The sequence below is a fragment of the Rhea pennata genome, chromosome 17 (genome assembly GCF_028389875.1).
Source record: "Rhea pennata isolate bPtePen1 chromosome 17, bPtePen1.pri, whole genome shotgun sequence".
Taxonomy (NCBI): Eukaryota; Metazoa; Chordata; class Aves; order Rheiformes; family Rheidae; genus Rhea; species Rhea pennata.
In genome coordinates, this window is record NC_084679.1 from 83487 (window position 1) to 107257 (window position 23771).

At 54.4% G+C, this 23771-nt stretch overlaps 2 long non-coding RNA genes across 2 annotated transcripts in view; both read right to left on the reverse strand.

Moving 5' to 3' along the window:
* LOC134148041 (uncharacterized) overlaps window positions 1-12120 on the reverse strand; it is a 63656-nt gene extending 51536 nt beyond the window's left edge. The window contains exon 1 of the long non-coding RNA XR_009960133.1: window positions 12075-12120. This is a non-coding gene — a long non-coding RNA (uncharacterized LOC134148041). The remainder of the gene's footprint in view (window positions 1-12074) is intronic.
* Window positions 12121-19442: 7322 nt separating this feature from the next.
* Window positions 19443-22108, reverse strand: LOC134148292 (uncharacterized). Its single transcript, XR_009960188.1, has 3 exons — window positions 22036-22108; window positions 20842-21642; window positions 19443-20649 (listed from the first exon to the last, which is right to left on the reverse strand). It is a non-coding gene; the product is annotated as an uncharacterized LOC134148292 (long non-coding RNA).
* Window positions 22109-23771: the final 1663 nt, after the last annotated feature.

The window sequence follows — 23771 nt, forward strand, 5'->3', positions numbered from 1 at the left end:
TGAGGGGGGAGTCGAGGGCTGCTAAAGAGGCTGACGGACTAGAAGACAGCTGTGGGGCACAAGGAAGGCTGCGAGGTTAGTGCAGAGCGCACGAGAGAGGTGCTAAGGGGTCTAGAGGGATAACAGAGGTCAGCAGATGGAAAACAGAAGGCTAAACCAGAGCAGCAGGCTGCTACAGGGGCCAGAGCAGCAACTGAGGGCTGCAGGGCAAGAAGAAGGGCTCCTGGGGGATTCTAAGCGGGCAAGAGGGAGGCTAATGGCTCTAGAGGGCACCAGGACAAACCTCTGGGGCAGCAGGAAAGCTGAAAGAGTAATCCCGAGTGCACTAGAGGGTTTCTGAGGGGACTCCAAGGGGCAAAGATGACCGTGGGGAAGAAGGAAGAGAGCTGGAGGCATTCTGAGGAGACTGGAGGGTTCGTGGGGAGTCTGGGGAGGCCACGAGACAGCTCTGGGACACACAGAAGGCTGAAACAGCAGTCCAGAGTGCACTAGAGCAGTGCTAAGGGGTCTGGAGGGCCAACAGAGGTCTGAGTGTAGAAAATAAATGGCCAAAAGAGGTTGCTAAAGGGCAGCAGCAGCAGGCTGCTGAAGGGACTGGAGCACGAACCAGGGGGGCCCAAGGCCAGAAGACGACCTCCAGTGGGATTCTGAGCGCACTCCAGGAGTGCTTCGGGGTGCAGAAGGCGAGGAGAGAGCTCTGGAGCAGAAGAAAGGCTGGAAGAGTAGTCCAGAGTGCACTGGGGAGAGTCCAAGGTGTGCAGAGGGCCCCCAAAAGACTCTTGGGAACAAGGTAGGAATCCGGACGGGTTCTGAGAAGACTGGGTGGTTCTGAAGGGGTCCGCAAAGGCAGAAGCCTGCTCTCGGGCCGCCATTCCATCCAAAAGGGGTGTCCAGAGAGCCCAGGAGGGGTCCTCGGGGCTCTAGAGGGCCAGGAGAAGACTCTGGGGCGCTGTGGAGGTCAAAAGAGGGGTGCGGAGCAGAGCAGAGGGTCACAGAGAGGGCTGGAGGACCAAAGGAGTCCTCCGGGGCAGAACGAAAGCCTGCGAAGGGGCTCTGAGGGGGGAGTCGAGGGCTGCTAAAGAGGCTGACGGACTAGAAGACAGCTGTGGGGCACAAGGAAGGCTGCGAGGTTAGTGCAGAGCGCACGAGAGAGGTGCTAAGGGGTCTAGAGGGATAACAGAGGTCAGCAGATGGAAAACAGAAGGCTAAACCAGAGCAGCAGGCTGCTACAGGGGCCAGAGCAGCAACTGAGGGCTGCAGGGCAAGAAGAAGGGCTCCTGGGGGATTCTAAGCGGGCAAGAGGGAGGCTAATGGGTCTAGAGGGCACCAGGACAAACCTCTGGGGCAGCAGGAAAGCTGAAAGAGTAATCCCGAGTGCACTAGAGGGTTTCTGAGGGGACTCCAAGGGGCAAAGATGACTGTGGGGAAGAAGGAAGAGAGCTGGAGACATTCTGAGGAGACTGGAGGGTTCGTGGGGAGTCTGGGGAGGCCACGAGTCAGCTGTGGGGCACACAGAAGGCTGAAACTGTAGTCCAGAGTGCACTAGAGCAGTGCTAAGGGGTCTGGAGGGCCAACAGAGGTGTGCAGATGCAAAATAAAAGGCCAAAGGAGGTTTCTAAAGCAGAGCAGCGGGCTGCTGAAGGGACTGGAGCACCGATCGGAGGGCTCCAGGGCAGGAAGAAGGTGTCGTGGGGGATTCTGAGGGCACTCTAAGAGTGCTTCAGGGTGCAGAAGGCGAGAAGAGAGCTCTGGAGCAGAAGAAAGGCTGGAAGAGTAGTCCAGAGTGCACTGGGGAGAGCCCAAGGTGCCCAAGGTGTTCCCAAGACTCTTGGGAACAAGGTAGGAATCCGGACGGGTTCTGAGAAGACTGGGTGGTTCTGAAGGGGTCCGCAAAGGCAGAAGCCTGCTCTCGGGCCGCCATTCCATCCAAAAGGGGTGTCCAGAGAGCCCAGGAGGAGTCGCTGGGGCCCTCGGGGCTCTCTAGGGTGCTAAAGCTGAAAGAGTAATCCCGAGTGCACTAGGGGGTTTCTGAGGGGACTCCAAGGGGCAAAGATGACTGTGGGGAAGAAGGAAGAGAGCTGGAGGCATTCTGAGGAGACTGGAGGGTTTGTGGGGAGTCTGAGGGGGCCAGAAGACAGCTGTGGGGCACATGGAAGGCTGCTAGGGTAGTGCAGAGTGCACTAGAGAGCTGCTAAGGGGTCTGGAGGGACAACAGAGGTCAGCAGATGGAAAATAGAAGGCTAAACCAGAGCAGCAGGCTACTGCAGGGGCCAGAGCAGCAACTTAGGGCTGCAGGGCAAGAAGAAGGGCTCCTGGGGGATTCTAAGGGGGCATGAGGGAGGCTAATGGGTCTAGAGGGCACCAGGACAAACCTCTGGGGCAGCAGGAAAGCTGAAAGAGTAGTCCTGGTGCTCTGGAGGGTTTCTGAGGGGACTCCTGGAGGCAAAGATGACTGTGGGGAAGAAGGAAGATAGCTGGAGGCATTCTGAGGAGACTAGAGGGTTTCTGAGGGAGCTGGGGAGGCCAGAAGATAGCTCTGGGGCACACAGAAAGCTGCTAGGGTAGTGCAGAGTGCTCGAGAGGGGTGCTAAGGTGTCTGGAGGGACAACACAGGTCAGCAAATGGAAAATAGAAGGCCAAAGGGACAGGCCAAAGCAGAGCAGCGGGCCGCTGAAGGGGCTAGAGCGCCAACAGAGGGCCCCAGGGCAAGAAGAGGAGTTCTGAGGGAATTCTGAGGGGCCTACAGGAGGCCTAATGGGTCTAGAGAGCCAGAAGGAAAGCTGAAAGAGTAGTCCCGAGTGCACTAGAGGGTTTCTGAGGTGAATCTTGGAGGCAAAGACAACTCTGGCACACGGAAGGCTGCTAGGGTAGTGCAGAGTGCACTAGAGTGGTGCTAAGGGTTCTGGAGGGCAAACACAGGCCAGTGGATGGGAAATAGAAGGCCAAAGGGGCAGGCCAAAACAGAGCAGCGGGCCGCTGAAGTGGCTGGAGTGCCAACAGAAGGCTCCAGGACAGGAAGAAGGGTCTTGGGGATTCTGAGGGGACAAGAGGGGGCCTAATGGGTCCAGAGGGCACCAGGACAAACCTCTGGGGCAGCAGGAAAGCTGAAAGAGTAATCCCAAGTGCACTAGAGGGTTTCTGAGGGGACTCCAAGGGGCAAAGATGACTGTGGGGGAGAAAGAAGAGAGCTGGAGGCATTCTGAGGAGACTGGAGGGTTCGTGGGGAGTCTGGGGAGGCCACGAGACAGCTCTGGGACACACAGAAGGCTGAAACAGCAGTCCAGAGTGCACTAGAGCAGTGCTAAGGGGTCTGGAGGGCCAACAGAGGTCTGAGTGTAGAAAATAAATGGCCAAAAGAGGTTGCTAAAGGGCAGCAGCAGCAGGCTGCTGAAGGGACTGGAGCACGAACCAGGGGGGCCCAAGGCCAGAAGACGACCTCCAGTGGGATTCTGAGCGCACTCCAGGAGTGCTTCGGGGTGCAGAAGGCGAGGAGAGAGCTCTGGGGCAGAAGAAAGGCTGGAAGAGTAGTCCAGAGTGCACTGGGGAGAGTCCAAGGTGTGCAGAGGGCCCCCAAAAGACTCTTGGGAACAAGGTAGGAATCCGAACGGGTTCTGAGAAGACTGGGTGGTTCTGAAGGGGTCCGCAAAGGCAGAAGCCTGCTCTCGGGCCGCCATTCCATCCAAAAGGGGTGTCCAGAGAGCCCAGGAGGGGTCCTCGGGGCTCTAGAGGGCCAGGAGAAGACTCTGGGGCGCTGTGGAGGTCAAAAGAGGGGTGCGGAGCAGAGCAGAGGGTCACAGAGAGGGCTGGAGGACCAAAGGAGTCCTCCGGGGCAGAACGAAAGCCTGCGGAGGGGCTCTGAGGGGGGAGTCGAGGGCTGCTAAAGAGGCTGACGGACTAGAAGACAGCTGTGGGGCACAAGGAAGGCTGCGAGGTTAGTGCAGAGCGCACGAGAGAGGTGCTAAGGGGTCTAGAGGGATAACAGAGGTCAGCAGATGGAAAACAGAAGGCTAAACCAGAGCAGCAGGCTGCTACAGGGGCCAGAGCAGCAACTGAGGGCTGCAGGGCAAGAAGAAGGGCTCCTGGGGGATTCTAAGCGGGCAAGAGGGAGGCTAATGGGTCTAGAGGGCACCAGGACAAACCTCTGGGGCAGCAGGAAAGCTGAAAGAGTAATCCCGAGTGCACTAGAGGGTTTCTGAGGGGACTCCAAGGGGCAAAGATGACTGTGGGGAAGAAGGAAGAGAGCTGGAGGCATTCTGAGGAGACTGGAGGGTTCGTGGGGAGTCTGGGGAGGCCACGAGACAGCTCTGGGACACACAGAAGGCTGAAACAGCAGTCCAGAGTGCACTAGAGCAGTGCTAAGGGGTCTGGAGGGCCAACAGAGGTCTGAGTGTAGAAAATAAATGGCCAAAAGAGGTTGCTAAAGGGCAGCAGCAGCAGGCTGCTGAAGGGACTGGAGCACGAACCAGGGGGGCCCAAGGCCAGAAGACGACCTCCAGTGGGATTCTGAGCGCACTCCAGGAGTGCTTCGGGGTGCAGAAGGCGAGGAGAGAGCTCTGGGGCAGAAGAAAGGCTGGAAGAGTAGTCCAGAGTGCACTGGGGAGAGCCCAAGGTGCCCAAGGTGTTCCCAAGACTCTTGGGAACAAGGTAGGAATCCGGACGGGTTCTGAGAAGACTGGGTGGTTCTGAAGGGGTCCGCAAAGGCAGAAGCCTGCTCTCGGGCCGCCATTCCATCCAAAAGGGGTGTCCAGAGAGCCCAGGAGGAGTCGCTGGGGCCCTCGGGGCTCTCTAGGGTGCTAAAGCTGAAAGAGTAATCCCGAGTGCACTAGGGGGTTTCTGAGGGGACTCCAAGGGGCAAAGATGACTGTGGGGAAGAAGGAAGAGAGCTGGAGGCATTCTGAGGAGACTGGAGGGTTTGTGGGGAGTCTGAGGGGGCCAGAAGACAGCTGTGGGGCACATGGAAGGCTGCTAGGGTAGTGCAGAGTGCACTAGAGAGCTGCTAAGGGGTCTGGAGGGACAACAGAGGTCAGCAGATGGAAAATAGAAGGCTAAACCAGAGCAGCAGGCTACTGCAGGGGCCAGAGCAGCAACTTAGGGCTGCAGGGCAAGAAGAAGGGCTCCTTGGGAATTCTAAGGGGGCATGAGGGAGGCTAATGGGTCTAGAGGGCACCAGGACAAACCTCTGGGGCAGCAGGAAAGCTGAAAGAGTAGTCCTGGTGCTCTGGAGGGTTTCTGAGGGGACTCCTGGAGGCAAAGATGACTGTGGGGAAGAAGGAAGATAGCTGGAGGCATTCTGAGGAGACTAGAGGGTTTCTGAGGGAGCTGGGGAGGCCAGAAGATAGCTCTGGGGCACACAGAAAGCTGCTAGGGTAGTGCAGAGTGCTCGAGAGGGGTGCTAAGGTGTCTGGAGGGACAACACAGGTCAGCAAATGGAAAATAGAAGGCCAAAGGGACAGGCCAAAGCAGAGCAGCGGGCCGCTGAAGGGGCTAGAGCGCCAACAGAGGGCCCCAGGGCAAGAAGAGGAGTTCTGAGGGAATTCTGAGGGGCCTACAGGAGGCCTAATGGGTCTAGAGAGCCAGAAGGAAAGCTGAAAGAGTAGTCCCGAGTGCACTAGAGGGTTTCTGAGGTGAATCTTGGAGGCAAAGACAACTCTGGCACACGGAAGGCTGCTAGGGTAGTGCAGAGTGCACTAGAGTGGTGCTAAGGGTTCTGGAGGGCAAACACAGGCCAGTGGATGGGAAATAGAAGGCCAAAGGGGCAGGCCAAAACAGAGCAGCGGGCCGCTGAAGTGGCTGGAGTGCCAACAGAAGGCTCCAGGACAGGAAGAAGGGTCTTGGGGATTCTGAGGGGACAAGAGGGGGCCTAATGGGTCCAGAGGGCACCAGGACAAACCTCTGGGGCAGCAGGAAAGCTGAAAGAGTAATCCCAAGTGCACTAGAGGGTTTCTGAGGGGACTCCAAGGGGCAAAGATGACTGTGGGGGAGAAAGAAGAGAGCTGGAGGCATTCTGAGGAGACTGGAGGGTTCGTGGGGAGTCTGGGGAGGCCACGAGACAGCTCTGGGACACACAGAAGGCTGAAACAGCAGTCCAGAGTGCACTAGAGCAGTGCTAAGGGGTCTGGAGGGCCAACAGAGGTCTGAGTGTAGAAAATAAATGGCCAAAAGAGGTTGCTAAAGGGCAGCAGCAGCAGGCTGCTGAAGGGACTGGAGCACGAACCAGGGGGGCCCAAGGCCAGAAGACGACCTCCAGTGGGATTCTGAGCGCACTCCAGGAGTGCTTCAGGGTGCAGAAGGCGAGAAGAGAGCTCTGGGGCAGAAGAAAGGCTGGAAGAGTAGTCCAGAGTGCACTGGGGAGAGCCCAAGGTGTGCAGAGGGCCCCCAAAAGACTCTTGGGAACAAGGTAGGAATCCGGACGGGTTCTGAGAAGACTGGGTGGTTCTGAAGGGGTCCGCAAAGGCAGAAGCCTGCTCTCGGGCCACCATTCCATCCAAAAGGGGTGTCCAGAGAGCCCAGGAGGGGTCCTCGGGGCTCTAGAGGGCCAGGAGAAGACTCTGGCGCACCATGCAGGTCAAAAGAGGGGTGCGGAGCATAGCAAAGGGTCACAGAGAGGACTGGAGGACCAAAGGAGTGCTCCGGGGCAGAATGAAGGCCTGTGGAGGGGCTCTGAGGGAAGTCGAGGGCTGCTAAAGAGGCTGACGGACTAGAAGACAGCTGTGGGGCACAAGGAAGGCTGCGAGGTTAGTGCAGAGTGCTCGAGAGAGGTGCTAAGGGGTCTAGAGGGATAACAGAGGTCAGCAGACGGAAAACAGAAGGCTAAACCAGAGCAGCAGGCTGCTACAGGGGCCAGAGCAGCAACTGAGGGCTGCAGGGCAAGAAGAAGGGCTCCTGGGGGATTCTAAGCGGGCAAGAGGCTAATGCCTCTAGAAGGCATCAGGACAAACCCCTGGGGCAGAAGGAAAGCTGAAAGAGTAGTCCCGAGTGCTCTGGAGGGTTTCTGAGGGGACTCCTGGAGGCAAAGATGACTGTGGGGAAGAAGGAAGAGAGCTGGAGGCATTCTGAGGAGACTGGAGGATTCGTGGGGAGTCTGGGGAGGCCATGAGACAGCTCTGGGACACACAGAAGGCTGAAGGGGAAGTCCAGAGTGCACTAGAGCAGTGGAGCTAGGGGTTCTGGAGGGCAAACACAGGTCAGTGGATGGAAAATAGAAGGCCAAAGGGGCAGGCCAAAACAGAGCAGCAGGCCGCTGAAGCGGCTGGAGTGCCAACAGAAGGCTCCAGGACAGGAAGAAGGGTCTTGGGGATTCTGAGGGGACAAGAGGGGGCCTAATGGGTCCAGAGGGCACCAGGACAAACTTCTGGAGCAGAAGGAAAGCTGAAAGAGTAGTCCGGAGTTCCTTAGAGGGCTTCTAATGGGGACTCCTAGAGCCAAAGATGACCCTGGAGAAGAAGGAAGATAGCTGGAGGTTTCTGAGGAGACTAGAGGGTTCCTAAGGGAGCTGGGGAGGCCACGAGACAGCTGTGGGGCACACAGAAGGCTGCAAGGGTAGTCCAGAGTGCACTAGAGCGCTGCTAAGGGTTCTGGAGGGCCAACAGAGGTGTGCAGATGCGAAATAAAAGGCCAAAGGAGGTCTCTAAAGCAGAGCAGCAGGCTTCTGAAGGGACTTGAGCACCAATCAGAGGGCTCGAGGGCAGGAAGAAGGATCCCCCTCATGCAGTGTTCTGAGGGGACTCCAAGTGTGCTCAATGGTATAGAAGGTGAGAAGAGAGCTCTGGGGCAGAAGAAAGGCTGGAAGAGTAGTCCAGAGTGCACTAGGGTGATCCTAAGGTGTGCATAAGGCCCCCAAAATACTCTTGGAACTAGAAGACAGCTGTAGGGCACAAAGAAAAGCAGTAGTCCAGAGTGCACTAGAGGGGTGCTAAGAGGTCTAGATGGCCAAAAAAAATTCTCTGAGAAACAAGAAAGATATCTGGAGATTTTCTTTGGAGATTCAATGGCTCCTAAGGGGGCTGGAGTGGCAGAAGAGAGCTCTGGGAAGCAAGAAATACTGAGTCATCCAGAGCACTGTGCAGCGTTGCTAAGGTGTCTGGGGGCCAACAGAGGTCTGCAGGTGAAAGATGTAATGTCAAAAGAAGAGGCCAAAGCAGAAGAGAAAGCTGTTAAAGGGGCTCCAGGGCAGGAAGGGTAGTTCCAGAGGGATTCTGAGGTCACTACAGCTGTCCTAATTGGGCTGGAAGACCTGAAGGCAGTTCTGGGGCACAAAGAAGCCTAAAAGAGTAGTCAAGAGTGCACTAGAGGGGTGCAATAGTGCCTACATGGTGCAAAAATCTCTAGGGAACAAGCAACAAATCTGGGGGAATTCTGATGAGACTAGATGATGCCTGATAGGGTTGGGGGATCACAGGACAGCTCTGGAGCACAACAAGCACCCAGGAGGCGTTCTGAGTAGACCAGAGGACTCTTAAGGGGACTAGGTGGCCAAGAAATAAAAAATGGTTAACAAGACAGAAGTCAGGAGGTGCTCTAAGGGAACAGGAGGGGATGCTATGAGATGCAGATAGCCAACAGAGGGCGCCAGGGCACAAAGGCCTCAGGAGGGCTTCTGAGCAGACTACATGGGTCCGAAAGGGTCTAGAGGACCAAGACAGAGCTCTATGGCACAAAGTCGACTTGGATAGTCATCCAGAGTGCACTAGAGAGGTGCTAAGGAGTCTAGAGGGTGAGAAAAATGACTCTGGGGAAGAAGGAAGATAGCTGGAGGCATTCTGAGGAGGCTAGAGGGTTCCTAAGGAGGCTGGGGAGCCCACAAGACAGCTCTGGGGCACACAGAAGGCTGCAAGGGTAGTACAGAGTGCACAAGAGGGGTGCCAAGGGGTCTAGAGGGTCAACAGAGGTCGGGGGGGTCAAAACAGGAGGCCAAAACATAGCAGAGGGCCGCTAAAGCAGCTGGTGCACTAACAGAGGGCTCCAGGGCAGCTTGAAAGGGTTTCTGAGGCAACTACAAGAGTGTTAAGGGGTCTAGAGAGACATAAAAGAGATCTGGGGCACAGGGAAGCCTAAAAGAATAGTTAAGAGCACACTAGAGGGGTACAAAGTGGTCGACTTGGCCAAAAAAGTAACTATAGAGAAGAAGCAAGAAATCTAGGGAGGTTCAGAGGCGACTAGATGATTCCTAATGGAGCTGGGGAGTGGGCACAGTACAGTTCTGGGGCACAACAAGCACTCAGAAGGTGTTCTGAGCAGACCAGAGGGCTCCTAAGGGAACCTGGAGGCCAAAAAAATACAAACTGAGTAACAAGACAGGATTTGAAGGATCCTATGGGATGTGGATGGCCCAAAAGTCTTCAGGGTATAACAAAGGTCTTAGGAGGGCCTCTGAGCAGACAGGATGAGTCTTAAGTGGACTTCAGGCCAGAAGACATCCTTGGGGCATGACAAAGTGCTTTGGAAGGGTTCTGAGGGGACTAGAAGGGTGCTAAGGGGACTAGAGGGCCAACAGAGGTCTGCAGGTGGAAAAGAAAAGGCCAAATAAAAGCACAAAGCATAGTAGAGGGCTGCCGAAGGGACTGAAGCACCAACAGAGGTCTCCAGAGGAGGAAGAGGAGCTCTGGAGGGATTCTAAGGGGACTACAGGGGTCATAAGGGCTCTAGAGGGCCAAGACAGAGCTGTAGGGCACAAAGATTCTAGGAAGAGTCATCTAGAGTGCAATAGAGGGGTGCTTAGAGTTCTACCTGACCAAAAAAACAAAAACAAACAAAAAAAATACTCTGGGGAAGAAGGAAGAAATATGGGGTGATTCTGAGGAGACTGGACAGTTTCTAAGGAGCCCATGGTCCAAAAGATAACTCTGGAGTACAACAAGTACTTAGATCGTGTTCTGAGCTGAGCAGAGCAGAGGGCTCCTAAGAGGACTAGGTGGCCAAAAAATAAAAACGGGTTACCAAGACAGAAGTCAGTGCTCTGAGGGGCAGAAGAGGGTCTTATGGGAGATGTGGATGGCCAAAAGAGGACTCCAGGGCACAATAAAAGCCTCAGGAGGTCTTCTGAGTGGACTAGATAGGTCCTAAGGGGACACAAGGGCCAGAAGACAGCTCTAGTGCACAAAGAGCACAGAAAGAGTCATCCAGAGCACACTAGAGAGGTGCTAAGGGGTTTAGAGGGTCAAAAAAATGACTCGGGAACAAGGAAGATAGCTGGAGGGGTTCTGAGGAGACTAGGGAGCCAGAAGACAGCTCTGGGGCACAACAAAGGTCTCGAGGGATTTGGAGGTATCTAAGGGGTCCTAATGGTTCTAGAGAGCCCAAATAGGCCTCTGGGGCACAAGGAAGGCCAAAAGAAGGGTCCAGGGTTCACTAGAGGTATCCTAAGAAGTTCAGGCGACCAAGAGAAGCCTCTAGGGAACAACGGTCCCAAAGGGTCCTAAGGCAAAACAGAGGTCTTAAGAGAGCTAGCAGGCCAAAAGAGGGCTCTAGCCACAATTTTGGCCACAAGAGGCATCTAGAGTGGACTAGGGGACTTGTAAGGGGCCTAGGAGGCCAAAAAGAAAAGAAAAGGAGCTATAAGGCACAATGAAGGCAAAAGGAGGGGTCCTGATAGAAGTAGAGGGACCAACAAAGGGCTTCTGCCTAATGAAGGCCAAAAGAGAGGTATTGAGAGAATTAGATAGGTCCTACAAGAGGTGTTGGACCAAAAGAGGGCTCTAGAGGCACTAGGAAAGCTACAGAAGGGCTTCCGAGAGTACTAGAGGGATCCTAAGGATTCTACATGCCCAAGAGAGGCTCTGGTGCACAGTGAAGGCCAATGGAGGACTTCTGAGAGGATTGGAGCAGTCCAAGAGAACTAGACATCACAGGCCTGTAGGGCACAATGAAGACTTTGGGAGCAGTTTTAAGTTCATTTTATTGGAAAACAGAAGAGTCTTGAGAAGATCAGAGGGCACGAATTTGGTTCTAGGATGGCTTTTCTCTGGTACACACTAAAGGCTCGTGGCAGGGGTGGAGGGGGGTCGTTAGGGAGCCAAAGGACCAAAGGAAGCATTCTGTAAGGATTAGAAGGCAAATGTGGGAGTCCTGAGGGGAAGAGAGAGCACATAGTGGGCACCAGGGCACACCAAAATGGAAAAGGATGGGTCCTGATAGGATTAGGGTGCAGAGGCCTGGAGCACAACAGGAGAACACAGGGGTTCTGAAGGGAGCAGAGAGCAATTGAGAGGATGTGAGGCACACTGAAAGGAAATGGATATGGTGTGTGCTAAGAGGCAAACAAAGAGATCTGAGAGAAACAGAGAACTTCCAAGTAGGAGCTGAGGTAGGATTTGAGGGCATTTCGGGGGTGCTGGAGCACAACAAAGGCCCCACCATTTTGAGACTACATGCCACATGGATCAATTCTGACCAGACTAGAGGACATATGGAGTGTTCTGAGGGACAACAAAGGAAGACAGAGGAGTCTTGAAGGGATTAGAAAGAAAGGGGTCCTGATGGGATAGAGGGCACACAAAATGGTCATAGGGATAGGTCGTAGAGAGAACTCTGTAGTCAATGAAAAAGGAGAACTCTAGGGCACACTGAAAGGCTGCAATGAACACATAGGATTTTGGGGTGTCCCCAATGCAAAACCAGGTGTCCCAGGGGGAGCGTGTAGCAATCGGAGGAGTTCTGATGGGACTAAAGGGCAGTGAGATGGGCCCTAAGAGGCTCAGAGAGCAGAGGCATCCTGAGAGGACTAGAGGGAAAAACAAAGGCTCTGGGATGCACCAATAGCAAACAGAAAGGTTTTGAGGGGACTAAAGGAAAAAGAAAGAGGACTTAATAGGACAAGAGGACAAACATAGCAGTCTTGATGCTACTAGAAGGCAAATAGCAGAGTAATCTTGCAGGAACTAGAAAGAAACAAAGAATTTTGAAGGGACAAGAGAACTAATGGAGTGCCTTGGAGCACACCTAAAAGCAAACAGATAGGTGCTGAGGGATGTAGGGAGTAAATGGATGAGTCCTGAGGAGACAAGGGGGAAAACCTGAAGATTCTGGGGGCATTAACTCATCTGCTCTAATCTTCCTACTTGAACGCTGCCTCTTACCTCTGAGAAGCTGGCTTTTGCTTTCATTCCACAGGCAGCTGTCAGCCGTTGGGCAGTCTTGGCAGGCAAGTTGGGGATCGCTGCCCAAGTAGTTGTGACCTGCAATACCACGTGTTGAGAACAGTTCTCAGGAAATCATGCAGATTCATAACCTGAAGGATAAGAAACAAGTATCTCTTAAAGATAGTTTTTATTTCATCATAGGAACAATATTTTCCCTCTTTTCTCCACTGTACTGCCTCTAACAACACACCTTGTCATCATCATTTTCTGCTGCTACTTCCACTGCTCTCAGTTGCCCCTGCATTTTAGTCCTCTAAAGTGGCTGTTTCTCATCCACATGTATTTTCATGTCTGGTCACTGCTGATTCCCCCTCCCATTTGTCCTATAGCAAGCAGCTAAGACACCCTGGCCTAGCTCTTAGCTGCACATCCCTTCTAGTCTGGCCAGCAGCTCTGATAGAGCAGAGGGCAACAAGAGTGGATCTAAATGTAGTAGACCTGGGCACCGAGCAACACAGAAGCAGCAGCAAAGCATCCAAGAGATCACATCTTTCTAAAGAAAATACATATAGCTCCAAGTGACTGAGGATTCCCTTTATCTGTACCCAGGGCTCCTGCAGGCTCTTTCCACACAGTTAAAAGTACCTGAATGTGACTGTTTCAGGGCCTCTCAGGCTGTTTAAGGGTCCTTGGACAGAAACAGCACTGATCACATGTCCCTGAGGATTTTGCCTTGTGCTTCATAACAGGACAGCTCTGCACCAAGCCTTCCCAGCACCACTGCTGTCTAAGAGGCCCCAATCCTGAGCAAAGCTATGACTACCAAGAGCCCACACCACACCTTGCACTCCTGCTTGCCTCCCCCATTGCCAAGAGGGAAGGCCTCAGCCCCTGGGACAACTTGCCTGCTTGCACCAGAGATGGAAAACACTTTCTGCCCTGCACCAGGGAAAAATAGGGAAATTCCACTGGCCCCAATGACCTACAGGGACTCTTGTATGAGTAGCACTTATCCAGTAAGGAGCAGACACAGCAGGCTGCTGCTGCAGGGCTGAGAAGGCAGAGGCACCTGGAGCTACAGCTCCTGATTGCCACCAAGCACAATGTGGCTGGCTGGTAGGAGCCCTACTGACAGAGAACTGCACCTTCCAGTACCTCGAGAGGCACAACATGATCCCCCAGAAGCCCAGCATGGGAATGTTGTCCCAAAATTGGGTTCTGTTACACAGTGTGCAAGGAACCAATAGACACACAGGATTGAGATATTTGTTTATTTCCTTTCTCTGCAGAGATAGGTGCTAAGTGGTAGATCCACAAAGGTAGCACCCCTTCTCCTTTCCTCACTCTTTATTTATATACACGCTTTTCAGGGAATACTTTACATAACTTTTGCTATTGGTTACAATTTTATCACATCATCCATTAACTCCATGATTGCACTTTAACGTTCCTGTTAATTAGCATAAGAAGTTGAGAAGGTGGTAACATGATTAACATGTCATTCTCATGTCATTATTGCTTTAGGGGAGCGTAATTTAATATGTTAATAAGCCTTAATGAACTTGTAGATTACTCTGAGTTATTCCGCTGTTTTTGTTTTGCCAACTCTTCACATTGAACAAAGCGTTGTGATTTACTTGATGTTATTTGGCTGGAACTGGTTGTCCTTCACATTACTGTGTTATGACAGCCTCTCTCCCTTGTTCTTAAGTCTTGTCAACTATTTGCAGGGTTTCCACAGCAGCATTCCAACCAGAGGACTACAATTCCAAGCATGCACTGCAGACAAAAGTGACTTTCCAGAAGCCCGGTACTGGAAGACTAAACTCCTGGCATGTGCAGCATATGAAGATGGCCTTCCTGAAGCCAGGTGCCGGAAGACTACAGTTCCTGGCATGCGTGGCAGGCTAAAATGGCCTCCAGGAAATCCTTGCAGGAAGACTACATCTCCCGGCATGAAGCGCAAAACAACATGGGCGACCGGAAGACTAGACCACCAGGCATCAGCCGCAGACTAAAATGGCCTCCCGGAAGCCCGGTGCCGGAAGCCTACTGCTCCCGGCATGCCGCGCAAAACCAACATGGCCTCCCGGAAGCCTGGCACTGGAAGCCTACCGCTCCCGGCATGCCGCGCGAAAAAACAACATGGCCTTCCGGAAGCCCGGTGCCGGAAGACTACTGCTCCAGGCATGCCGCGCAAAAAAAAAAATGGCCTCCCGGAAGCCCGGTGCCGGAAGACTACTGCTCCCGGCATGCCGCGCAAAAAAAAAAAAAAAAAAAAAAGCCTCCCGGAAGCCCGGTGCCGGAAGACTACTGCTCCCGGCATGCCGCGCAAAAACATCATGGCCTCCCGGAAGCCCGGTGCCGGAAGACTACTGCTCCAGGCATGCCGCGCGAAAACAACATGGCCTCCCGGAAGCCCGGTGCCGGAAGACTACCGCTCCCGGCATGCCGCGCAAAAACATCATGGCCTCCCGGAAGCCCGGTGCCGGAAGACTACCGCTCCCGGCATGCCGCGCAAAAACAACATGGCCTCCCGGAAGCCCGGTGCCGGAAGACTACTGCTCCCGGCATGCCGCGCAAAAAAAAAATGGCCTCCCGGAAGCCCGGTGCCGGAAGACTACTGCTCCCGGCATGCCGCGCGAAAACAACATGGCCTCCCGGAAGCCCGGTGCCGGAAGACTACTGCTCCAGGCATGCCGCGCGAAAACAACATGGCCTCCCGGAAGCCCGGTGCCGGAAGACTACCGCTCCCGGCATGCCGCGCAAAAACATCATGGCCTCCCGGAAGCCCGGTGCCGGAAGACTACCGCTCCCGGCATGCCGCGCGAAAACAACATGGCCTCCCGGAAGCCCGGTGCCGGAAGACTACCGCTCCCGGCATGCCGCGCAAAAACATCATGGCCTCCCGGAAGCCCGGTGCCGGAAGACTACCGCTCCCGGCATGCCGCGCAAAAACAACATGGCCTCCCGGAAGCCCGGTGCCGGAAGCCTACTGCTCCCGGCATGCCGGGAGGGCGACACAACCTGCTGACGTTTCACCCTGCAGCCATTGCGTTCTCGCCCGCCCCTCTCTCCTCCCCACTCCCCCCCGCACCCTCTGGAGCCGAAAACCGCCGCACAGCCCGGACCGCAGCCCCGCAATCGGGCCCGGGGCTCCCCGACTACCTCGCAACCGGCCCCAGGTCAGCTCCGACACTACCCCTGCCACGCGACCCTCCCCAGGGCTTCCCCTAGGAAACCTCCTGCCCCTCCGCAACACAGCCCGATCTGACCCCAGACCCACCTCGCACTGATCTGACTGTACACTAAACCCCACCACAGCCCCGGCGCAAACCCTTCCTCTTCCCTCTCCAGCCCCAGCAGACCGCCTTCCTCTCCACCCTCCATGGTCCTGACACACCGCTCTTCCCCACCATGTAATCACTCCCCACTGTCCTGATTCATGGCTGCCCCTGGCCCCAGTGCAGTTTTCCCCAGCATGCTCCGCCTCGGTTGTGCTGCATTGCTGGGGACACTCCCATCCACTAAGACCTCCAGCACTCACAGGACCCATACGCTGGACCTCCCCAGCCCTGCTCACCTCCTGCGTGGTGCAGCCAATGTTCGGGTCTCAGCAGGTGGTGCATGCCAGCAGCTCCATTGTCTTGGACCAACCCCAACATGAGCCTCTTCCAAATGCAAACCCTGGTCCCAGCATGTGCCCACTTCCTGCCCTTGAAATCAATCCAACAGGCCCCACCTGGGACTTCTCCCAGCCACAGGGCCCACAGCTGCACCCTATCAGGGACAGCTGGGTCTGCCAAGGCAGTAGAGGCATCCCCACTATTGAAAGCAGCTTCCTGAAAGCTCAAGGCAGCAAAGGGTCATTCAGGGGACAAGGGAACAAATCGAGAGCTGTGCGTGCAACGAAAGTTAAAAAATAATAATAAAAAGGGGGGGCAATGAAAGAGTCAACAGTGCAACTCTGGGGGCACCAAAAGGCAAAGGGAGAGCCTTGGGGCTCACTCAGAAGCTCTCAGAAAACTCTGGGACAGAGGAGAAATCTAAACAGAGAACATTGTGGCATTCTGCAAAGCATACACAGGGAACTGGGGCACATCAGTAGCACGGAGGCAACCCAAAATGTGAATTGAAGGCTCCTGAGGACATCAGAGGATAAACACAGGGCTCTGGAAAAAAAAAGGGGGGGGGGGGCTTTGGGGCACACAAAAGGGGCCATACGGCACGTTGCAGGGCTCAGTGCAGCTGATGAGACAGTGCCTGCAGGCTCCTCCTGTCTCAGAGAAACTCTAGCTACCAGCTCCAGGCAGAGAGGCCCCGGCCCCAGACACACAAAGGATGTTGTAAAGTGCTGAAAACAAATCCGTAATAAGTCTAGACACCTGAGAAACAGCCCTGGAGGGGCCCTGGCTGCACCCACTATGACGGGAGTCACCCCCAAGAGTCCCGAGGGTCCAGGCCACGCAAGGGCAACTCCCCACAGCCCCGGGAAGAGCACCGAGTTCCCTGGGAACCACAGGCACTCCAAAGTGCAAGGGACTTGGGCACCAGCTCCGGGCCCCAGGCACAAAGTGTAACCTCCTCCCCTGGGCATCACCTTCAGGCAAGGGCACATCCGGAACCACAGACACAACCACAAAGAATAAAGCAGCTGTTTATTGTTTTACTGCACACAAACACCACCTGGGAGCGAGTCTGCCACAGAGCTCAGTGCCAGCACACTTCCCCTTACCCTGTGACACCTGAAGTCATCGTCACGCCAATGTCCATCCGTCAGGGAAGGGTCAACTCCCACCGCAGCCCCTGATGCAGCAGGTGTCTGTGTAGCCGACGGCCTGCCCTTTCTGCTTTTCCCTTCAGGGATAGGATTCAGCTCTGAGAATTAGAGAGGACAATGCCTGAGCTCGCCTGTCTGTGCTTCCGCTCTGCCCCAGACTACAGCCCTGCATGACACTCGCACGGCTCTCGGCTTGCCCGACGCACATCGCCAGTGTCGGTGCGGTGGGCCTGCACCCTATTAAATCCAGACCTCAGCCCAGCGCAGAGAGCTGAACGCTAGTACAGGGGAAGATGACAAACCCTGAAGGAGGGTTGGCAGCCCGCTGCTTAGGCTTCAGGCCTTACAGTTTATTATCTACAGATTTTTCCCTTATCACGGAGCCCTAAGCTCCTGAACCGGAAGTGACAAACTGCACATCTTGGCACCCAAATGGTTCCTGAGGCTGAAAAGCCTAGGGATGAGGTTGGATTTTAAATCCTGCACCCTAGTCGCTAAATGAGCGACCTGTAAACTCTGACTGATACAGACTGAGCCCCAGAAAATACAGTGACGAACCATAACCCCTGCCTGAGACACCCTCAACAACAAACTACATAAACCTCAAGTGGAAAAGTCGAAACCCTTAGCTTTAAGCAAGAAACATCAAAGCACCCACAGGCTTGAGAACAGTAAGAAGAAGCCAAAGAGTTTTGCCCACGGCTTAGGAAGTTCCCCCTTCATTTAGAAGGGCAGCAGAACAGGAAGACACGCACCACAATCCTGCTACAGTTGCTGTTCAGAGGCTTGGGTTGAGCCACCATTCAAATGTGAACACGTGCACGAATCATGCCACTGGATTGCACTAGGCTGCACTACCACCAAACGCACCTGAAACATCGCAAGTGCTAATTCACCTCCCTTACAGACCGTTAAAATTTTTGCTCCTCTCAGCTCTGTAGGCAACCATCCACAGCCAGTGACACCTGTAACCACTAAGGGCAAAACCACTGCCACCTCCCAGCCCTGCTCACATACAACACAGCCCCAGGACTTAGCTGCGTCCACGCTGCAAGTCAGGGCTCGCCTTCCGCGGCCAGACAGATCTCTGCAGAAAGCTCCCAGCGATGACAACGCTCTTTTGATGGCCAGACTAGGCTTCCACACCTGCAAAGAGGCCGGAACAGCTACCAGGAGGCCAGGCAACTGCACAGCCCTCCTAGAGCTATTCCCTAGTCCACAATTACGATTGACTGTAACCGACCAATAACCCCTGTAAGGAAAGAAGGCTCAGAGTAGATGAACGCAGGCAAGATGCCCCTGAAGCTCGGGAACAGTGTAAGTGCATACGTGGCTCAGCCCAACAGCAAGTATAAAGCCTAAACAACTAACAAAGGAATTTTTGAAGGGGGCAATGGGCTGGAGCTGGCTTCAACCCACACATTCCTTCCCGGAGCCTGGGGACGCCCAGCGTTGTGACAGTGAGCGTATTATAGAGACCAGTAAGAACAATTACACTCGTACTGTGTCCTCAGTATATTACTGTATCACTCCTTTAAATCAAAAATTCTGCATAACATCACATACCTTTAAATCAAGCCTTTATATTAAACGTTGCACTCTCTGTATATGTGGAATATCTAAAAGAACCTGGTCAGAGAGTACTAGACAGACACCAACCTCCTACGCAAATCAAACCACTAAGGGCCCTGGGAGATTCTCGTTTTAGAGCTTTTTCCCTACCAAAGCTTTAACGATGGTTCCCTAACCCGGGCAAATGCAGTTCCCCCCCACCCCACCCCAAGCACTGTAACAGTTTTTATCCTGGCGTCCCAAGTTGCCATTACGACACGAAGCAGCAAAGCAAGGCAAAAGGCAGGTGGGATCCCAGCTTACTCATTTTGCCACAAAAATTCTTATTTTAAGGCCTCACTGCTTCTTCCAGGTAAATAGAGCAAAATACAGCTGCAAGCAGGCAGCTGAGGCTTCACACAGACCTGGTGGCCCTGTTAGCAACAGCAATGCTATAGTGACCGGGCTACCCGTCGCTATTCCCTCACTTCCTTTCCCCGTCTGTGAATCATGGCTTATTACTCGCAAGTTCTGTAAGGATGAGGCCACCTTCCTACAGCTGAAAGCTCCTTGTTGGGACTGGCAGCAGAACTTTTCCATTGGCATTTGGATCCTCCTGGCTGCTCTCAACATGTGATACCTTACAGAGGTCTGAGAGTGGTAGCCTGTACTTCTTCACGGCAGCGTGCAGTCGTTCCCCGATGTTATGAACGCCTAGGATCAACACAGTTTATAAATACTACCGCTATGGGGTGTAAAGACACGCTCAAACGTCTGCAACCAAAGAAAACGTCTCCGGGTCTGACGGGACAATCCATACGCATCGGCACCTAGAGCTCAAGAGGGGGCTAGCACCCCCTCTTGGGTGACGTTCTTCTAGCAGGCTGTCTATCTGAACTCCCCCGTCTTGCCTAAGAGTCCCCCCGAGACACCATAACTTTGTCAGCCAGCACTTGCTGATGGAGGCATAGTAAAATCCATGACCCTGTAAAAGCATAGGGCAAAGCAAAACAAAAAAAAAAAAAAACCCCAAAACCAAAAAAAAAAAAAACCCACAAACCACAAAAAAGACACAAAAAAACAAAGCTCCGCAGAAAATCGTAAGAATCTAAAGCTGTTTTTAAGCACAAAAGCAGCTCTAACACACACACACAAGCAAGGTAGACAGGGAATACGCAGGCCACAAATACCACTTCCCCCACTCCTGTTTCGGAAGGTGTGAGGACACTCGGGCGTGCTGTGAAAGGGAAGTTAGACTAAGTAGCCGCTAGACAGGAATCTGTCGGAACCCTTCTGCGTCCACATTTCTGGCGCAACTGTGCTCTGCCCCTCAGTCAGACGCGCAAGAAGATTCACTGCTTGCGACGCTTGCACAGAACCCCCTCCGCTCGTTAAGATGAGTGCCCACCGAGCCACTTGGAGAGATGATCCCCTGCTATCTAGTCGTATGCCTGGCATTAATACTACAGAGGGACCTGAGCGTGTTGGATTGCCTCTGTCCTATCAAAGGTAGAAGTCTCAAAGACAGTTACAGCCCAGATTGCTGCTAAATGGTCTTTCTCACACTCAGAGAATTTGCGTTCTGGCCCCAAAGGGGATGTGAGAATGGTGCTACTGGCACCTGCTTTCCCTTACTGCTGTTTTCTAATGGCACTGCTCCCACAGAGTCAGCAGATGTGGAAAGCATTACTGAAAAAGGCTTGCCTTTTCCTGGGAGTTTGAGGGCAGGAAGTGTTAGTTAATTCCACGAGGCTTTAACATTTCCTCTATCTACTGTCTTCCTCTTTCCCCAAATACCACTGCCCAGTAACTAACTGGGGGTTGCTCTAACTGAGCCCTCTGAAAACAATCTCTTAATTTTACAGTTCACATGCTTTCTCCCTCTCTCTCTCTCTCTCTTCCTCCCTCTCCTTCTTCAGTAACTCTGACTACTTGACTATCATTCCCCTAAGATAATTATTTGCTGCCTTGCAGCTTTTAAAATAGGATCTCTCGTAGACACAAAGTCACGCGTACAGAAATACACGTAGGTGGCATACTCGCCTGTAAGGCGGACAAACCTTCCGTACACTTCGGTGATCTATTATTCCGATCGCTAGTAATGGTGAGCCTTCCTAATCAGGAAGGATGGGCTTTCCTTTGCGGGAGATGGAGACAGCTCTCAGCTGGTTCCATGTGGTTTTCTCACTTCAGCTTGCTTATGTTTTTCTGGTCTCTTCAACTTCAGCCATGGCAATTCGTCTGAAAGAGTAAGTATTGCATCCTTCCCCTTCTATCTACACATGTCCGATAACAAAACAAAACAGAAACAGCCAAAGCAAAACTAAAGCAGATACAGTTAATGATATCCACAGGGCAGGAACGGGTTGCTTAGCCCTCAATGCTCCCTCCGAGAGGCCGAAATAACAAACAGTTATTACCAAGTCAGCTTACTTGCCCATGGCAGAACACCTCCTTCTGCAGCAGTTGCTGGGGATATCAGAGGTCCACTGCGTTTTTCCATTCTTGTTTCATTCACTTTATCCCTTAGGTATTAATCACCAAAAGACTGCTTGTCCAGCTTTCCTCTCCATCAGCATTTGCTATCGATGGTTCCAGCTCAGTAACAAAGAGAAAGCTAGCATTTTACTCTCAATGAAAGGCAACGAAAGCATTTATATATGTTCTTTTTCTCTTTCCCGTGTTCTTTTCCCTTTGCTTTTTTTTTTTCCTCCCCTCCTTTCTTAAAGAAAAGGTCTCAATACAGCACTTTACATCATACAATACATGGCAAACTGGAAACATTGCGTACAGCAATTACAGCTAGGTTATTAGATAGGCAGGCATATCACCTAATACTTACCTACGCCATCTTCCGTGAAACCTTGTTTTTATCCTGCTTCAGTATTATCCTGCTTTTTCAGTATTATCGTTACTGTTCAGGGTGTCTGGGGACGTCTTTCTTCTATCTCTCTGCTCGCTTGCTCACTTGCTCACCTGGCCACGCTTCTCAAGGGAACAACTCGGGGCTGCGCTAATCATACCTGACTCGCATTCTCCTTCAGCTGGTTTGCTCCAGAGGGTTCCACCTTCCCGGGACTCACCGGCGCTCCGGGCCACGCCTGCCGCAACAGGAGCTGACCTCCCGCCGACGCCGCAACCCTGCTCCAGGGCCCGCCCGCGGCCCCGCTCCTCCAGGCTCCGTCCACAGGGGCGAGCGCACGCTCCGGCCCGCGCTGGGCAGGAGCCGGGGACCTAAAGGCGACACACGACGAAGGCAAAGTCAGACCCGCGCTGCGGCACACGCGGCGCAGCGCAGACCCCGCCCGGCACTCCCGGCGGGGCCGAGCCGGGCCCCAGCCCCCGCCGCCCCGAGCCCCGCACCGCCGCCTCCGCGCAGCGACGGTCTCAGCGGGCAGGCGGCAGCCCGATGCCCGCGGCCACCCGAAGCGACGCGCTCGCCTCATGGCCGCCCCCCGATCCTCCACTTCAGCCGGCCTCGGCCCGTACTCGCCGCCGCAGGAAAGCTCCGGCCTTGCTCGCCGCCATGCTGCTTCCCAGGGCCGCGCGTGCGCCGTGCGTGAACGGGGCGCGGCCGCAACGGGAGGGGCGGGGGTAGGCGAGACCCGGGGAAGAACCCTCGCGTACCCACGTTGCAGCGCTGTTCGTGGGCGGCTCCCGCGGGCGAACCGCAGTCCGCCACGGTCCCGCGGGGCTCTCCCTGCGGCTGCTCTGCGCGTGCCCAAGAGCGGGAGGCGATCAGCGAGCAGCCTCTGGGACTGCCCCGGAGCGAGAGTCCCGCAGAGCAGCTCCGAGACAGCACTGCCCGTCCCCGCGACACCGGGAGGCAGCGATAAGGAAGAGCTCCCTGCGCTACCGCCCCGTGAGCGCCGGGAAGGGGCGAGGAGCAGGGCCCGTGCGCTTTCCCGTGATCAAAACACCGGAGAGGAGCGGCGAACATGGCGAGCGGCACTACGCGCGTGTGCGACGGCTGCCGGCCGTATACTCCGCCCGCGGCGGCAGTACTGGTTTGTGGACACGCGAGGGCAGCAGTGACGGCGGCGGAGCGCAGTGCGCATGCACGAGCCGTGGTCTGGTGCAGTACCGCCTGTTCAACATGCGGTGGCAAAAACGAGCACGGCGGAACACCGTGCGCATGCGCTTACTGGGTCGGTGGCAGATGACCGGCATGGCCGACCGGAAGCCCAGTGCCGGAAGACTACCTCTCCCGGCATGCCGCGGGGGTGCCCCGCCCCGTCGTTCAAGTTTGACCCTACGGCGATTCCGTTCTGTCCCGTTCCCCAGTACCGTCCGGGGCTTCTCCCGCGATCGGCTGCGGGACTGTTCCGACTCTGCCTCTCTTCCCCCACACCCCACTATCCGCAGAGCGTGGGAGGGGAAGGGCTAGGAGGTGGCGAGGCGGGAAATGACACTCTCGCGTATTCACAGCCTGGTGCTGCAGCACTGGGAACAAAGAGTGGTTTGGAAGAGATCAGTGATCGCTGGAGGTATTAATGAGCTGCGAATCAATAATCTGTTTGGGGAATAATAACTGGTCTAGGGGGCAAGTATAGGACTCGGGAGCAATTATAGGTCTGAAGAGCAATAACTGGTTTGGGTGCAATTGCTGGTCTGGTGAGCAATTACAGGTCTGGGAAGCAATTACAGGTCTGGTCGGCAATAAGTGGTCTGGGTAGCAATTATTGGTCTCGGGAGGGCAAAAAGAGTTCGGGGAGTGATAAGTGATGTAGGTGCTGTTATTGGTCTGGGGAGCAGACCAGTGACACTGGGGAACATTGTAACTGTCTGTCACAGATGGCCTTGCTCAAACCAGCAACATCTTTTTCTGCCTACATGCTTCTTTTTCTCTTTCCATCCTTCTGTCTCCTTCTCTATCCTCCTTTTCCTGACTCTATCCCTCTTTTCCCTTCTCCATCTTTCTTCTGCTTCCCATCCCCTCTCCATCCTTCTGCCTTGCTCTCCAACGCTCTGAGTTGCTGTCCCTCCTTTCCTGTTTCCATCCCTCTGTCCATCTCTCCATTCCTTCTGCAGTCAGACCTGGAGGCACATCCCAGCTGGAGGCACTGGAGCCGGTGGGATCCTGTTACATCTTGCCAGGGGAGGTATCTCTTTGGCGTGTGTAGAGGGTTTCTGTTCGGATAATAAAGTTACTGTGTGTTCTCGTGTCCTCCATGCCTCAGCCAGAGGTGCAACAGCGCAAGAAAGGGCGTTAAAGACCCTTCTCCCACTAACACAGCCCCTTCGATGTCTTCATAAGGGCAGCGGCGAGCCCGCCGATGGCAGTGCGCATGCGTGGGAGCCCGGGCTGCAGTATTGACTTGCGCTCACACGGGGGCAGCGGCGGGGGCAGCGGCGAGCCCGCC